At 52.8% G+C, this 18,247-nt stretch overlaps 1 long non-coding RNA gene across 2 annotated transcripts; it reads left to right on the forward strand.

Moving 5' to 3' along the window:
- Window positions 1–5,517: 5,517 nt before the first annotated feature.
- On the forward strand, window positions 5,518–14,479 carry LOC131498542 (uncharacterized). 2 transcript variants are annotated; one of them, XR_009255467.1, is made up of 5 exons: window positions 5,518–6,929; window positions 7,010–7,187; window positions 7,301–7,739; window positions 7,821–7,939; window positions 12,058–14,479. It is a non-coding gene; the product is annotated as an uncharacterized LOC131498542 (long non-coding RNA). The 2 variants fall into 2 exon arrangements; XR_009255466.1 differs by having other exon boundaries at window positions 7,010–7,739.
- Window positions 14,480–18,247: the final 3,768 nt, after the last annotated feature.

Here is an 18,247-nt window from a genome sequence, read left to right on the forward strand (position 1 = left end):
TTTCAGGGGAAAAGAATCGCCCAAGTTTCAACTGTGGGAAACACTGCATGACAAACATTATTTATCGAATCAATTCTAAAGGAAAAAGGGGGGGGGGGGGAAGGACCTAAAAGAGATTGGGAGATCATTGAGCCATACGCTTATGGTTTGTAGGCTTTTGTGTATATATAGTATACTTCAGTTAAAACTTTTCCAAAAGGGGCACCTGGATGGCTCCGTCGGTCAGTTAAGGGACCAACGCTTGATTTCGGCTCAGGTCATGATCTCACTGTTTGTGGGATTGAGCCCCAAGTCAGACTCCTGCTGCCAGCACGGAATTGAAATTCAGTCTCTCTCTCTCTCTCTCTCTCTCTCTCTCTCTCTCTCTCCCCCTTTCTCTGCCCCTCCCTCACTCACACGCGTGCCCACACGCTCTCTCTCAACCCTTTAAAAAAAAAAAAAAACTTTTCAGAGGAAAAAAAAAAAAAAACAGAACTAAGACATTGACCATGAACCTTATTTGTCTTGATTCTCACCAGTGAAATACATTGTTATGAAACCGGGGAGTTTAAACACTTTGAACATGTTACGATACTAAAAAAATTAATTTTTTTAGGTGAGATAATGGTATTATACTAACATTTTTCAAAGAAGCCCTATCTTTTTTTTTTTTTTAATTTTTTTTTTTTCAACGTTTTTTATTTATTTTTGGGACAGAGAGAGACAGAGCATGAACGGGGGAGGGGCAGAGAGAGAGGGAGACACAGAATCGGAAACAGGTTCCAGGCTCCGAGCCATCGGCCCAGAGCCCGACGCGGGGCTCGAACTCACGGACCGCGAGATTGTGACCTGGCTGAAGTAGGACGCTTAACCGACTGCGCCACCCAGGCGCCCCAAAGAAGCCCTATCTTATAAGGATGTGCCCGGAGATATTTTGCAGTGAAATGATGCGGTGTTGGAAATTACTTTCAAAATAATCTAGGTGGGGAGAGGGAGGAGTAAGGGCTAAGACGAAATAAGATTGGTCCTAGGTTGATAATTGTTCATTGTATGATTCTGTCCGCTTTTGTACACTTGGAAATGACCAATGTTTGAGTTACCACATTTGAAATTACCAATAATAAGACGTTTTTCACACACAAAAAAAAGATGGCTTGTCACCACTGAGGCTTACGTTGGATTGTTTTTAAATCAGTTTTATTGGGCAATTGTCGAAAATGCACAAGAAACTCTCCCGAGCGACATACCACAGAGTTACGTGAAAAGATCCAGTGTCCAGTCTCTTTTTTTTTTACATGTACATGGACCTCTTATTATGTGGCAGACACCGTGTGAAGTGTAAAGATAAGTACAGTGTGGGGGCGCCTGGGTGACTCAGCTGGTTGAGCGGCCGACTTCAGCTCAGGTCATGATCTCACAGTTCATGGGTTCGAGCCCCACATCGGGCTCTGTGCTGACAGCTCAGAGCCTGGAGCCTGTTTCGGATCCTGTGTCTCCCTCTCTCTCTGCCCCTCCCCTGTTCACGCTCTGTCTCTGTCTCAAAAATAAATAAACATTAAAATATATACATATAATTTATAAAATAAAACATAAGGGGTGCCTGGGTGGCTCAGTCAGTTGAGCGTCCGACTTCGGCTCAGGTCACGATCTCACAGCTCGTGAGTTCGAGCCCCGCGTCGGGCTCTGGGCTGACCGCTCGGAGCCTGGAGCCTGCTTCCGATTCTGTGTCTCCCTCTCTCTCTCTGCCCCTAACCCGCTCACATTCTGTCTCTGTCTCTCTCAAAAATAAGTAAACATTAAAAAAATATCTAAAAAAGATGAGTACCGTGTGGAAGGGGAAACGGAGAAGTGCGGGGGTCAGGTCTGGCTGCCGGTGCCCAGGACCCCCAAGCAAATGTGTCATGACAGAACCGAAGTTTATGTCCCTGTGAATGGTGTCCAAGGATGGTATGGTGTCTCATCATCACTATCAATTGCCGATTCCCCCAAAGGACCACCCTGATGACCCAAGGCTACGGTGATTAAGTCAAGTCCAGCAGGGGAGAGCTCCACCTTAACCAGAGTCAGCCTGGAGACACTCTTGGTGGGTCAGCTGGGGGAGGTTGGGGGCACATTTCAGGGGATGTGAGTTGGCTTAAGCGTTCGAGGCAGCTGTCTCAAAACCGGGACCAAGAAGGACTAGGTCCGTTCGGTGATGTAGTTGTTTAGACCTGATGGGTACAGCAAGCAGCGGGTCTTGAAGATTTGAGCCTCGACGAGTACACGGCCGTCTGCTAAACAAGCTGTTTGCCAAGATGAGCCATCTTTTGTTAGAAGACATTATTTTTTCATGAGTTTCCTGAAGCAAACGGTGAAGCCGTTCGTTGGTTTACGGTCTTATCTTCCCCGGGCAGGAATTTTCCAGACACACAGCGAGTCGTGTTGACACAGGAGTCCCGATAGTCAGGCTGTGTGGACGCGGGCGGTCTCGTCTCTCATCGGCGGGGCCATGGGGTCCTTCCGTCTTGCTGCCTTGTCTTATCTCAATGTTTCCTGCACCCCCAGCCAGCAAGGAGGAGGAGAGCGAAGGTGAGGATCTAACACCCCTCCTTGATGGCGCTTTGTGGATGTAACGCGTGTGCGCGCACAGTAGTGCGTGCGTGACAAGGCAAAGGGCAGGACGGCCGGTGGGACGGCGGAGCACCGGTGGAGGTGACGTGACGCGGCCCCGCTCATCTGCCGCAGCACCCCTGGCTCTCTTCCTCAGACTCGCAAGTTGTACTACGAGAGAATTCTGAGACACCTGGAGTGAGCCCCCAGCTCCATGAGCCTTCTTCCTAATAAGCTCCTCACCTGCTGTCACCTCTCATTGGGTAGACGGAAGCCTTGATGGGGACCCTGGGACAGAAACCGAAGAGTCCCAAGTTCTGACATCCACAGAGAGACCCTCTGGTTCCTTTGGGTTGCTCAGCTGAGTGTCCACTAGGAGCCCGAATCTAAAGCTCCTGTTCCGTGTGGCCACCTCCGGCTGATGTGGATGGATGTGGACCCCTGGGCCGCTCACACCTGGGCCTGGGCACAGACCCTGTGGCTGTTAACGTCTTCCCCAATAGAAGTAACCTGAGCTGGGGACACTGTCACTGTCCCTGCAGCCACATCTTCTCCATCGCTCTTGGTGCCCTTTCAAGAGTCATTCCGAGGGAAGCATGGGAAGGTGGTGACACCGAGAGGTTTGGGGATGTGTTTTAAGGGGAGGGTCATTCAGGGGAGACGCTGGGAGCCAAGTGACAGTCTCAGCTCAAATTCCAGCCTGTGGAGCCCAACCGCTTCCCCACAGCAGCCAGAGAAACGGGAAATAAGGTCTGAATGATCCCTTTGAATGTGACTGAGAGTCAGGGTCAATTAAGTATCCAGGCTGTGTGACAGGCCCAATGGCACTTATAGTCCGGCGGCCCTCCCCCCCACCCCCGCGTTGGTCCTTTACACATTGGTCAGTCACAGGGACATGTCAGCCCTCTTCCGCATCTGGAAGAGATTACTTTCTCCTTTGGTGGCAAAAGACAGCCTTGCAAAACGTGACAGATTCTCCTGACACGGGCCATCTGGCGAAGTTTCCAGCCTGGAGAAGTCTGGGGGTTGGGGGAGGTAGATTCCCCCACAGGCACAACTTCCTAATTGCGCTCTGGCGGTCAGCCAGTGGCCTTGAGCGAATACCATTGCCTCATTTCCAACCTGGGAAAACTTGAGGCCAGGAAGCCAGATTTGCAAAAGTTATCATCCGACCTTACCCGTCTCTGAAACATTTCCTTTCAATCCGGAGAGGGCAGAGCTCCCGCTTTCTTAATTGGTTTGGCCGCCCAAGTCTTCCCTCTTCCGGGGCACCCTTGAGGCTGCCGGCAGAATATTCTCTCTCGAAACCACCAACGCAAACTCACCCCTTCACTCGACACCTGCACTGACGACAGAAATCAATGTAAGCATCGAAGCCTGCCATCCGAGGTCTTCTATAAATCTGGTCCCCAGCTTTCCTCTGTCCAGAATGATTTTATTTCCATCCCCCCGCTGTCTGTTCCCTGATTTCGTGCCTTTGTTAACTAGGCAAACACTTATTCGGCTCCTTAATTTATTCAGACACCATATCGAGCGCGGGAGTGTGGGAAGATAACACTATATAAAAGCAGATTTTCCCTCCAGGTGCTCAGCCTACGGCACAGGACAGACGTGGAAACGGCGAAGATATAGCTGCTGAGTTCCACAGCCCTCCCCGAAGCCTTTCTTGTCACCTGCTCTTTCTCTAGATGCTTATGTGCTTGGCACTTCCGTTGAAGGCAAGCCGTCTTCAACGAGATTATAAAAGAATCGGGTCGGGGCGCCTGGGTGGCTCGGTCGGTTAAGCGTCCGACTCTCGACCTCGACTCAGGTCATGATCTTACCGGTTCGCGGTTTCGAGCCCCTTGTCGTCGGGCTCTGTGCTGACAGCGTGGAGCCTGCTTGGGATTCTCTCTCTCCTTCCCTCTCCGCCCCTCCCCTACCCACTCACGTGCTCGCTCTCTCTCTTAAAATAAACTTGAAAAGAAGAACCAGGTCTGTGTCCCATCAAATTGTAAGTTGCTTGGGTCCTAGGACCATATGCACTCATTTTCTCCCACCTATCATGGCACCTGGCGTTTTTCCAGAGCCCTATTACATATTGGTTGGGTTGAAGTCATGAGCCTTACATTCGGCCTTTATTCTTTTCTTTTTTAAATGTTTTTAACGTTTATGTATTTTTGAGAGACAGAGAGAGTGCCAGCAGGGGAGGGGCAGAGAGAGAGGGAGACACAGAATCCCAAGCAGGTTCCAGGCTCTGGGTTGCAGCAACAGAGCCCGATGCAGGGTTCGAACCCATGAACCGTGAGATCATGACCTGAGCCAAGGTCGGCTGACCAACCGAATGAGCCACCCAGGCACACCCCCACCCCACCCCACCCCAGCCTTTATTCTGAGTGCATTAAACACATCTCTCCATCCCACGGACTGAGCTGAAGCATCCTTGAGGGCGGTGGTCTCCCCACCCCGGTCTGTCCTCTGTGTCACCAGGCTAGGACATCTAGAGCCTAGGGAAGCAGCCTGGCTTAGGAGGCAAATTGTTGCGTGTGCCCTGAGAAGCACAGCACTCCTCCAGTGAGATTTAGGACAACAAAGGATGGCCTGAGGCCTTTCAGCTTCCGGCTCAGAGAAATAAAAATAGCCAATCCAATCATACTTCTTTTTGGTTTGTTTGTTTGTTTCGCAAAATATAGTCCTGGCTTCTCCGCCCCATGCAGCTGTGTGGCACTTTTCTTGTAGGCTAGAGGGGGACTTAGGTTAGCAAGCCAGCAGTGGGTCCCCAGACTGCTCTGCTGGTGACACAAGCTGGGGGTGGGGTTGGCCTGGCAGGACCCGCTGAGTGCTAACAAGGGACCGACCAAAGGTCACACAACAAGGGGACCCTGAGCAAGGAATGAGAAGCCGATCCCTCGGGGCGTCTGGGTGGCTCGGTCAGTTGAGCGCCCGACTGCAGCTCAGGTCGTGATCTCGCGGTTCATGGGTTCGAGCCCCGCGTCGGGCTCTGTGCCGACAGCTCGGAGCCTGGAGCCTGCTCCGGATTCTGTGTCTCCCTCTCTCTCTTCCCCTCCCCTGCTCACACTCTGTCTCTCTCTCTCTCTCTCAAAAATAAATAAACACTAAAAAAAAAGAAGCAGCAGCAGCTTGAGCCCTCTAAATCTGATCAATGAAGCATCTGTCCCAAGGCTAACTGTGGACAGCAGCACTTTCAGTCTGTGGCCCAGAGGTCCCCCGCTTTCTCCGTGACACAGATGAAAGAGAGGTCTGCCTCAGACCCCAAAATCTCCTGTCGCCCCCAAAGACTTTTGAACATGGTGAGGGGGGGAGTATTTCCGCTCAATTCCTTATTTGGGGCGCCGCCCACAGCCAGCCGTCCGACAGCTCTGCCTCCAGAATGTTCTGTGGCCTCCCGCTGAGAACCACGCATCTGCTCATTTCACACCTCGCTGAAGATCCCATCTCTCAGCCCTTCCTACCATGGCAGCGCCTGATGGAACCATGGCTGTGGCCCAGAGCAGCTTTGGAGGCCTTGCTCTTCCAAAGGGGGGAAAAAGAAATTTTTTTTTTAATTGGATGTTGATGGGATTTGGTGTCAGAAAACGTTTCTCACGGGGTTTTCAAGCTTAGATAAGAAAATGTTTGCGAGAACCCTTTGTAAACGGTGAGGCTGTATGCAAAGGCTTCCCACAGCCAGACATCTTATAGCTCTGCCTTGGGAACGTTCTGTAACCAGAGATTATTATTACCCTGCCTACGCCTCTGGTTGGTTACTAGAACCATCCTCTGTTTATTTAGATAAGCCCTTCTCCATCTGAAATTTCCCCCCAAACCCAAAAATAACAAACACAGAGTGCTGCTCAAAAGACCAGTCTTCGCCTGAATGGCTGGAGACACAGACCTGCCCGCTTTCTTGGTAAAGCGCCTTCGATAATTATAAGCTAGATAGGACTTGAAGGTGTCGGGGAAATGCAGGCAGAGACGGTCACCTTGCTTAGCTGGGCACGGCAGCCCCGGTCACCGGTCACCCTCCACGTTCGGAGAGCTCACTCCACTCTGAAGTGCTAAGGCGACCTTCCTCCACACCCCCCGGGGACAAGAGGTACACCTTTGAACTTCACACAGCAGGGAAAGGAGACTTTTTACCACCAGCAGGCTCAGGAAGCACCCAAAGCCAGAGGACAAAGACATCTCTGTCCTTGGTGACCAAGGCTGACCTCTGTGTCCGGGCTGGCCTTGTCGAAAGGTTCAGGACGTGCACCTGGAGAAGAGCTGGAATCACAGGCAGGGACGCGAAGGACTTCTCTGGGGACCGGCTTCTTAGCGGCTCAGAGAGTCTTTCTCCGGTGCTGACGACCTGAGTTTATCCCACATTCCAGGAAACCAGAGTACGGGGAGGCCTGGTTGTTTAAACCCTGCAGAGAATTCAGAACTCGGGAGCCGGCTGACCATGCCTCTCTTCCCATAGGACATCCGAACACGGCGCCCTCTTTAATATAGTTAAATTAAGAGCTCCAGCTGAGACCAAAACAGCTCCCTCGGCCACCTACCAACCGCATTGGGCCGGTGCTAGGCACTTCACACCCATCCTCACGGATCCTCGGGAGAGCCCATGTTACAGATGGGGGCACCAAGGCACACACAGGGTAAGCAACTTCCAGGGCAAAGACTCTGAGCCCAACACCGACTCCAACGCTCAACGGGGGGTTTTCACGTTGTATCAGCTTCTCTCCGTTTTGCGTTTTGTTCTTTCTTCCAGCTCACCAGCTTCCAGATTTGTGTGCCCAGGTGTCGTGGTGGAAAGCCCATCACCCATAAGCACAGAAGGCATGTGAAATGCCAGGCGGTGTCCACCTGGCGGTGCGTGAGCGCCCGATGGACGGAGGCGCCCGTGCGTCCTCGGACATTCTGCTGAGCGCGGCTGAGCCAAGAACGTCTCTGGCCTTAAGCTATTTCCGTATGGGCCCTGAGTAGCAGTCTGAACTGTCCCGATTTATAAATCCTTTAGCTAACAAGTGGCAATAACCTGCACGACTTTTTAATGTTCCATTTATTCTTCCAAGCGTCTGTGGTTCGGAGATCTATAATCGCGGCGCTCCTGAGTGCCGAGCACATGACATAACGGAGGGAAGAAACACTCCACAGCTTTGCCAGGCAGGGATGAAGTTCAGGTTTCAGCAGGCTCAGTGGAGTTAAAGGTACCCTGCACTCGGCGAGAATAATAGGGAGAATTTTCTTTCCCTTTCTTTACTTTTTTTTTTTTTTTTTTTTTTTGGCAGCAATCTCTGCGCCCGGCGTGGGGCTCGAACTCACAACCCCGAGATCAAGAGCGGCGCGCGAGCGGACCCAGCAACACACTTCCGCCAAAGCCCTCCACGGCGGGGCCGACCACACGACGGTAGTTTTCAGCCTTTAAAAAATTAGCGCAATTATTTATTTATTTTATTATGTTTCATTTTAGGGAGAGCGCGCGCGCGTGTGTGAGCGGGGGAGAGAGGCAGAGAGAGACAGAGGAAGGGAGAGAGGGTCTTAAGCAGGCTCCGTGCCCAGAGCAGAGCCCGACGCGGGGGCCCTGACCCGAGCCGATGTCAAGAGTCGGACGCTCGACCGACCGAGCCACCCAGGTGCCCCTGTCATTGTTTAAGTTATAAAATAACATCTGCCATAGTAGACTGTCTACAAGGCACCCATCCCACATCTTCAGTCCTCAACGCCCCGACTTTGTTCAGGCATTTGCCCCCGTCCACGTTACGGGGCCCCAGGGCCACCTCCGGCAGGTAGACCAGGTGAGTCTAAGGCATCCCTTCTCCCACGGACAGATTTTTTTTTTAATTTTATTTTTACATTTATTTATTTTTTTTTGAGAGACAGAGAGACAAAGTGAGAGTGGGGGAGGGGCAGAGAGAGGGGGAGACGCAGAATCGGAAGCAGGCTCCGGGCTCCGAGCCATCGGCCCAGAGCCCCACGCGTGGCTCGAACTTAGTGAACTGCGGGAGCGTGACCTGAGCCGAACTCGGAGGCTCCACCGACCGAGCCCCCCGGACGCCCCTCCCACGGACAGATTTGGGAGTGAGCGTGTCACCCAGTTGTGACCAATGAGACCTACAGGGAAGTCTGCCAGGGGGTGCCGGAAGGGTTCCCGCACTCTGAAAAGGGAGACGCGGAAACAGAAGTCCCCTATGTCTGTGTCTGGCCCTGTCGTGCCTGCTCGGGTCCCTGAGGCTGCTACCGTTGGGCCGTGTGCATAAGAGGAGCCAGCGTTTGGTGGGGAGGACGCTGGGGCCACGGGGAGGAGGTGGAAGAAGCAGAGGGAGTCTCTGGTGACGTGTCCTTGCGACGCGTGGGGCCCTCCTTCTGCCAGACATCCAGTCCCGTGAACCCATCGGCGTCCTCACCGGGCGGCCCAGTTTCACGCCACGTGTTCTGTTCCTCGCAGCGAAAACCCACCGGAGCGCAGGCTCAACTTAGAAACGTGTTTAAAGGCGGACGCACATCCAGAAGAAAAGAAAAATCACCTGCAACGCCACCATGCCGTCATAACCACAACGTAGGTTTTGGTGACTTCCCGTCACCCTTTGGTGGTGCCCATTTCGAAGCGTCATTGCCTAAGGGCGACGCTCGCTGCCTGGAGGAAAAATTCCAACGGAGAGGTGGCCGAATGCAGAAAGCGCTGAGCTGCCGTAACCGCTCCCTCTCGGTGGGGGACCCTTTGCGGTGTTTTCCGAGGCCTGAGCTGCCTGCCCCTGACTCATGAAGACCCACATGGTCTGTTGAGCCCACGGGTAAACTGCACTTTTTTTTTTTTTTTCAACGTTTTTTATTTATTTTTGGGACAGAGAGAGACAGAGCATGAACGGGGGAGGGGCAGAGAGAGAGGGAGACACAGAATCGGAAACAGGCTCCAGGCTCCGAGCCGTCAGCCCAGAGCCCGACGCGGGGCTCGAACTCACGGACCGTGAGATCGTGACCTGAGCCGAAGTCGGACGCTTAGCCGACCGAGCCACCCAGGCGCCCCTAAACTGCACTTTCAAGATAGGGGTCAGAGAAGGGAGACGCAACGAGAGGGGGCGCTCCTACTCCCTTCCGTAAGCGGGGCTGGCCTGGGCGGAGTGATAAGGTGGAGAGATCCCGGGCTTAGCGCGAAAGGATCCGGGCTCCCATTCCCGGGTCACAGTGGCAGGCGGTGTGGCCTTGGGCAGGACCCTTCACCGTTCTGGGACGAGTTGCTCGTCTGTAACACGGGAAGAATCACGCCAACTAGAGCTGTTGTAAGGGTTGCAGCGAACGCACGCGGCGGGGCCATTGTTCAAAATCCTTGTCAGTTTCCCGTATCTTTTTCTAGACTCTTCTGCCGTATCCTGAACCCCCTTTTCCCTGCTCTCTGCTGTCCTCGCTCTGTGTCCACCGGGGGGTTCTTAGTCGCGGACAACAGAGTCCGCTGTGGCTGGTTCAAGCCAAAGAGGTTTCTGAAGGGAGGTGGGGGGGCAGGGAGCTCACGGGGTTACTGAGATGCCGCCACCGGGCAGGCTTCCAGGAACAACCGGAGAACCGGCTCACCGACGGGGCCGCACCAGGATCGGGAAGCTGCCAAGTCAGGATGTTGCTACCTTGGCTCCCGTCTCCAGAACCGGGCTCGCTCTGCCACAGTAGACGCCACCAACACCGTGCCCTGTCCCCTACCCCCTGCCTGCGGCGTGAGTGCTGAGTCAAGTCTCCCGCGGAGCACGCGATTAGTTGAATCTAAATTGCACATCTGAGCGCCAGCGGGTCTTACGTTTCCACGTTGGAAAGGGGACACCTGCAATCTGGAAATCTGAGCACAATCCACGTGTAGAGAGAGGTACAAAACCTCTGGGGCAGCTCAGACTGTGGTGGGGAGAAGATCAAGGACACATGCTTGGGAGTCACCCACCTGCTTCCCCGTCCATCGGAGGTGACTCGGTGACCGGCTCCGGTGTGACCCCAGCTGAGCTCAGATGCGAGAGGTGAGGCCGGGAGACCGAACAGGCCATTCCTGGGGGTACATGGTTGATGGGTCCTGCACATTTTGTACTTTTAAGAACATGCTTGGGTGGGGTTCAGGACATGGTACCCCCAAATTTGGCATCTTGGCACGTTAAATATTGCAAGCTAAAGGAATTTGAGAAGACAACAGAAGCAGGAAGTTCAGGCCGACCTTCGTCCACTTTTCCCTGACATAGGTCATAAAATCCTGACATGAGAGGCACCTGGGGGGCTCAGCTGGTTGAGCATCTGACTCTTGATCTCAGCTCAGGTGTTGATCTCAAGGTCGTGAGTTCAGGCCCCACGTTGGGCTCCATGCTGGGCGTGAAGCCTAGAAAGGAAAGAAAAGAAAGAGAGAAAGAGAGAAATGAGAGAAAAAGAAGGAAGGAAGGAAGGAAGGAAGGAAGGAAGGAAGGAAGGAAGGAAGGAAGGAAGGAAGGAAGGAAGGGAGGAGGAAGGAAGGAAGGAAGGGAGGGAAGAAAGAAAGAAGAAGGAAGGAAGGAAGAAAGAAAAAGGAAAGAAGGAAGGAAGAGAGCGAGAGGGGGAGAGAGGAAGGAAGGAAGGAAGAAGGCAGGGAGGGAGGGAGGGAGGAGAAAGAAAGAAAGAAAGAAAGAAAGAAAGAAAGAAAGAAAGAAAGAAAGAGGAAGGAAGAAGGGAAGGAGGGAGGAAGGAAGGAAGGGGAAGGGAAGGAAGAAAGGGAGGGAGGAAGGAAGAAAGGGAGAGAGAGAAAGAAAAGAAAGAGAGGAAAGGAAGGAAGGGAGGAAGGAAGGGAGGGAGAAAGAAAGAAAGAAAGAAAGAAAAAATGAAGGAAGGAAGGAAGGGGAAGGGAAAAGAAGGGAAGGAAGAAAGAGGGAGGGAGGGAGGAAGGAAGGGAGAGAGAGAAAAGAAAGAAAAGAAAGAGAGACAAAAGAGAGGAAGGAAGGAAGGAAGGAAGGAAAGAAGGAAGGAAGGAAGAAAGAAAAAGAAATCGATCCTGGGGCACCTGAGTGGCCCAGTTGGTTAAGCGTCCAACTTCAGCTCAGGTCATGATCTCACGGTTCGTGGGTTCGAGCCTCACGACAGGCTCTGTGCTGACAGCTCGGAACCTGGAGCCTGCTTCGGATTCTGTGTCTCCCTCTCTCTCTACGCCTCCCCTGTTCGTGCTCTGTCTCTCTCTCTCTCTCTCTTTCTCAGAAATAAACATTAAAAAAAAAAAAATCCTGATGTGAGAGGTGCCCTCCCTCCACCCAGGGCAAAGGGGGTGTCTCCGACGCCAGGGGGACGCCAGGAAGAATCCCAACAAACGGCCCTTCCGAGCGTGCCCCCGCTCACCACCCTTACCTCTAATTTTTGACCTGTCACATTCCTCCACGACCCTCCACTCGGCCTCAAACCCAGCACAAAAATACTCAGGTTTAACTGTTTCCTCATATGTTCATTTCCTCGTGACAACTCCCGGTGCCACAAACAACTTCCACTCCGTAACCGTTGGGTGTTTTTCTCCACTAACGTCGTTGTCGGTTTGATTTTCAGACCTCGCCGGGGACCTTACGAGAGTCCAGGAAACGTTCTTCCTCCCTGTGCTTGTCCACTTTTATCTCCAGTTGACGATCTCTCGGCCAGACTGGCCCTCTCCTCGGGGATGATTACTCATTACGTGCCCTCGGACGTGCTATTTTGCACTCACTCAGCCTAAGTGATGTTCATCACATACACCCCCCGTTCTGCAGGCGGCTAAAAGAAACCCTGCTTCCTGTCCTGCCAGAGAGCTGGACGCCTTCACGACAACCCGGTCTCCTCTCCCACAGGGTACGGGCCGTTTGTGAGCCCTTCCTCCAGCGACTGCGGTGATTTGAGCCTCGGTGTCTCAACTCCTGAGAGACGCAGGTGCTTCTTGCGTGGCCGGGGGCCTGGAAATGACCCGCAACCCCTAAGGAGGGTGGGAGGCCAAGTGATCTGCTGAAGACTCTTATTTTCCTTCCCCCATCGCTGCGCGCGGAGGCTCATTTTCCTGGCTGTTAATCTAGCTCTTGGGACCCTGCTCGGGAAGACAGCCAAGCCAGCCGCTGCCTCCCTCCCGTCGAAGAGGGTGGGGAGGCTACTGGAAGGTGCTAGTTACTTCTTTCCTGTTCTGGACCCCCTGGGATCACCTTGCCAGCCAAAGCCTGCGCTCCGTGCGTAAAAAGACAGGAACGCGCTTACAGAGGTGATGCTGATGTTACTAGAGACGGCAGCGGGTCTGTGTCCTACCCGCACGCGTGTGAGAACAGTTACGTGACAGAGGCTCCCGTGCTGCGGAAATGTAACCTTGACTCAGGAAAGATGACCTTCTCTGGCCACGGCCAGGGCTCTCCCTGGGTTAAATGCCATTCCTGGACCGGCAGCTGGAAATACTCTGTCCTTTGTCACCTTTGGACTCAGTGGCGCCCGAGATTGCGTTACAGAAGAGAAAAGTGTCCGTTGCCACTGGGCAAGTGTAGGGCTCAAAGGACAGTCTGACATGGGTGGAGACAAAGGGGCCTCGTTCACATTCCTTCCCTTCTTTGTCCTTTCTAGTTAGGGTGACAGGTGTCCCGGTTGGCCCAAGGCAGTCTCCGGGTATGCCTGTGGACTCAGAGTAATTATTCACAATGCCCTCCTGTCACTCTCAGAAGTGACCTGGTTGGACGACACATTTTAAGATCATCGGTTTGTAGCAGTCGAGAAGAGGGAGACAAGGCCTCTCTGTGGAGACGGACCCCCTTGAGAGCCTGCCGGGATAAGAGGCGTAAGGTTGAAGAAAGCAGCACTTTTTCCAAACCCTTCCAAAGAGCCCTCTGCGATGCCCACCCTTCGTGGCTCTGAGCAGCCACACACCCCCAGCTCGTGAGCCACTGAGGTGACCAAGCTAAGCCAGGTGGACCTGTTGGCCTCCTGGGTGTGATTAGAAAATCACATTATTCCTGCCATCCCGCTGACCCCGCAGCCGCCCAAGATGAAAGGCCAGTCTTGCTGCTGGGCCCCCAAGTCTCAGGCCTTCCGGTCGCAGGTTCAAGGGCACATGGGTGCCAGGCTGGCACAGGAGCTCTTGTTTTTAGGGTCTTCTGACCGTGCCGGGTCCCATCACGGCCCATTCTGCCTTCCTACGTACATCCGCAGCTAGAGAGATGGGAATACGAGGGAGGGCCGGGCAGGGGTCTTCAGGGAGCCTCAAAGATCTGACCCCCCCCCCCCAACCAAACATAACCTTTTGCCTCCAGCTCCGCGGTAATGAAGGCACACCTAATCCCTCAGCCCTGAGAATGTTTCTTCCTGCAGGAGACGGCCAAGGCCAACAGGGGGATGGGTTTTCCTGAGCCATCGCTGGGGACAGACCAACCCCGTGGAGCAAATTCTCCTCTAGGGCTTGATCTGTGAAGTTACTCTATAATTCATCAGCTCCGTCTAGAAGCTGTGGAACACATCGATCACCATTAGGCTGTCAAAACATCCATTCAGCCGGCAAGAATAGCTTATTAGAGATTTTAAAAATACCAGTCGTTTGCAAAGACGTTGGTCGGGTCTCTGCGTCTCTGCATGCACCCAGAAAGTGCCTCTGCACATAGGTTAGTTTGCTAGCGTTTCCTGCAGAGAAGAGAGAGGCTGGAGACTGCGGGGTAGGCGGTGCTCAAAGGGCCCAGAGAGCACCACCTATGGCATCAAAAGGATGCTGAACGTTTAATTTTGTAAACATGGGGTGTTGGCCTGTAAGTCACGGTCCAAAATCTCCCCCAGCCCGAGGCCTGGCCCCCCACTCACATCCACAGTCCACGAAGAAGGGTCAATTCTACAGTCGGTGGTCGGGTATCTTGCCTGGTGGCTTCTTGGAGGAATGGGCAGAGGTTGCGGAAAAGTCTGTGGACCTCCACGGTTGTTCGAACACGCTGCCGCTGGTAAAAGTGCCTCTTTGAATTTCAAATCGAAAATCCTGACCTTGTGTGTTTGTGTTAGTTCTCAGACTTGTAAAGACAATACAAAAACAGCAATCAAAATACTGGGTTTCTTTTTTTTTTTTTTTTTATGTTCATTTATTTTGGAGGGGGAGGGGCAGAGAGAGAGGGAGAGAGAGAAGCCCAAGCAGGCTCCACGCTGATGGTGTGGAGCCCGACGTGGGGCTGGATCCCACGAACTCTGAGATCATGACCTGAGCCGAAATCAAGAATCAGACACTCAACAGGCTGAGCCTCCCAGGCGTCCCCAGAATAGTTGACTTGAATTTAACTTTGCCCCAAGAGCCAAGTCCATCGTGCTGGGGCTCAAGGGCTTGCTGTTCCGGGAAGCACACGCCTCTCTCCCTTTCTGGAACTTTGAGCCTCTCCCACCTAGAAGGGCTTTGGTCCCAGTATCTGCTCTGAGAAATCCCACTCCACCCCTCACGGTTCCGTTCCTCCGTGTAACACCCAGATGCTAAGGTCAGAATTAATTCCTCTCTCCTCTGGACTCAGGGTCGGGGGTTTTGCTCACACTGTCATTAATGCTCTCATAATGGGGTGCCTGGGTGGCTCAGTCGTTTGAGCGTCGGACTTCAGCTCAGGTCACGATCTCGCAGTCCGTGAGTTCGAGCCCCGTGTCGGGCTCTGTGCTGACAGCTCAGAGCCTGGAGCCTGCTTGGGATTCTGTGTCTCCCTCTCTCTCTGCCCCTCCCCCGTTCGTGCTCTCCCATTCTAAAAAATAAATGAAAACATTAAAAAATAAAAGATTCTGCCTGATTTAGCCATTCCACAGATACACCAACTCCCTCCAGGAGCGAGAACACCCCAAAATGGGCTCGTTCGCATCTTTACAGCCTTGTGAATTTTTGTAGGGTTTACAAAGACATACGAGTCAAAGCTCTTTCATTTCTTTCTTTTAATTTTCTTTACGGCACCATGAACGGACTTCAAAACAGGGCTTGACAGAGAGGCTTTTCAATGTAAGTGTTCCTGCTTTATTCTGCCAAGTACTCCCAGGTACTTGGAAAACATCTCCCACGACCAAACTTAGCTGCCAAAGGCCAAGGGCCTGGAGCATTAAGCAGCTGATACAACCACAGAAACGCTCTGCCTGACAGTCCCCAGGAGAAAAACCCACATTTGCATTCAGCGGTCTGTCTGCAACCGGTGGACGCCAGACCCAGGAAAGAGCTGGAAGGGGGAAGTTTTCTGGAGTGAATGATTCAAGGCAAAACAAGAAAACAGATCTGAAAGTAGGACCTGAGGGGACCTTTGTTCCAGCAGTTCATGGCGGTGGGCCTCCAGAAAATGCGAGCCCACGGGGACTTAATGGTTTGACGTTTGTGCCCGACTCCTGAATCAGGAGGTGGGGTGGAGGGAAAGGAGAGGCTCCTAAGACCTCTATGCTAATGGCATTTATCACAGATCTCCAGGGGGGTCCACCCGGTATTGTTAGAAAGGTCTCACGTAGGGCACCTGAGTGGCTCAGTCGGTTAAGCATCTGACCTTGGCTCAGGTCACGATCTTATAGTTGGGGAGTCTGAGCCCCACTTTGCTTTGGGAGAGCCCCGCTTCTCTCTCTCTCTCTCTCTCTCTCTCTGACCCTTGTGGGATTCTCTCTGTCTCTCTGCCCCTCCCTCACCTGTACCCTCTCTCTCCAAAATAAAATTAGGGGCGCCTGGGTGGCTCAGTCGGTTGAACATCTGACTTCGGCTCAGGTCATTATCTCACTGTTCATGAGTTGAGACTGTGCTGACGGCTCAGAGCCTGGAGCCTGCTTCAGATTCTGTCTCCATCTCTCTCTGCCCCTCCCCTGTTCATGCACTGTCTCTGTCTCTCTCTCTCTAATATCAATAAACATTAAAAGTTTTTAAAAATAATCATAAATAAAATAAAAATTTAAATAAAATAAAATAAAATAAAATAAAATAAAATAAAATAAAATAATAAATAAAAAGGTCTCACTTAAGCAGGGATAGCACAGACAGTGGCCTCTCCTTCCCACCCCGGGGAGTATTTTAGGTCTTTGAGATAGGATACGAGGTTGTGTTTACAGCACACCAGGAGCAACCATGGCCTAATGTGGAAACAGTAAGAAGGGATAGCTCGTGTTTAACTGTGTCGCACTCGCGGGAAGCACGGAGGCCTCGGAGATCTTCACTTCTGAACTGCTGTTTGTCCCAAAGACAGTGGTCCGCTCGGCCCGGCAGTGTTTCCGGGAAGAACGTGCCGACAGACAGATTCCCCCAGGCTGGTATCCGTTCTTAACTGGTTCTTCACCTGCTGTGTGGCCGCAGCTACATTTTCGGGTGCACTTGGCCCGTGATCCAGAAGGTGCCCAAGAGTGGGGGGTGGGGCTGGCCGGGAAGCAACCGTGCGGACGCTCCCGTGGTCAGAGGTAGCACTGCCCCGTCTGGGACACGGCGGGGGGAGGTGAGCGGGCGACCTTGCGGGGACAAGGAACCCCGGAGTATCGTCATGTGTTTGTTTCACCTGTTTACAAAAAACCCCCGTGTGGAGCATCCTTTTGTTTCAAAAGTTAAACCTGAAAGCCTGATCGGAGTTTTAAGCAGAAGAGCGGTTCTTCTGGCTAAGAAGATGGCTCTCGCCTGTCCAGGAGCACGAGAGGCTCCAAGGGCAGTGACAACGCGTGGCGGTCTGCTCGAGGCTTCGGCGCTTTGGGTTCATCTCTCTGAACGTCAGAGGCTCAGGCACGCGATCAGGTGCTCGGCACCACACCGGGATGCTCTCGCCTCGGCGAGACAGGGGCGTGAGATTCAAAATTGCCTCACTGCAAAAGCGGTACATGCGTTCCCAGGAAAACTTCTGAAAATACAGACGAGGGAAAAAAGGGGCGGGGCGTGGGCGGAAGACCAGCCTTCTCAACTTTCTCAGGTATGCCCGCGGCCGGCAGAAGGATGTCGCCCAGTGTCCACATCCGAAGCCTGGAACCTGTGATATGTTAGGTCACACAGGGGATAAGGGGCCACACGATGAAGCCGATGGAATTAAGGGTGCTAATCAGCTGACCTTGAAATATGGAGATCAGGGGCGCCTGGCCGGCTCAGTGGGTAGTGCACGTGACTCTTGAACTCGGGGTTGTGAGTTCGGGCCCCATGTCGGGGGCAGAGATCACTTGAAAGTAAAATCTTCAATGGGGCGCCTGGGTGGCTCAGTCGGTCAAGCGTCTGACTTTGGTCTAGGTCGTGATCTCGCCATTCCCGAATTGGAGCCCCGCGTCGGGCTCTGTGCTGACAGCTCAGAGCCTGGGGCCCGTTTCGGATTCTGTGTCTCCCTCTCTCTCTGCCCCTCCCCTGCTCATGCTCTCTCTCTCTCTCTCTCTCTCATTCTGTGTCTCCCTCTCTCTCTGCCCCTCCCCTGCTCATGCGCTCGCTCTCTCTCTCTCTCTCTCTCTCTCAAAAATAACGCTGAACAAATTTTTTTAAATAAAAAGTAATAAACTCTTCAAAAAATAAATAAATACAAACAAAACAGAGAGATCAGCCGGGATTCTCCAGGTAGCCCAACGGAATCACAAGGGTCTTTCTGTAGGGTCCTTGATTTCAGCTCAGCGAGACCTGAGCCGCACTTCAGACTCCCAGAGCTATAAAGAAAACACACTTGTGTTGTTTCAGGCCACTGAGTTTGTGGGAATTTGTTACAGCAGTTGCAGGAAAGAAACACGATGCCCCCCCCTCCCAAGGTCTTCTTTGCATATATATTTTCCACCAAAAAAGGGACCATACTGTACATGCTATTTTTTAATGATCTTT

Source organism: Neofelis nebulosa, chromosome 16 (genome assembly GCF_028018385.1).
Source record: "Neofelis nebulosa isolate mNeoNeb1 chromosome 16, mNeoNeb1.pri, whole genome shotgun sequence".
Taxonomy (NCBI): domain Eukaryota; kingdom Metazoa; phylum Chordata; class Mammalia; order Carnivora; family Felidae; genus Neofelis; species Neofelis nebulosa.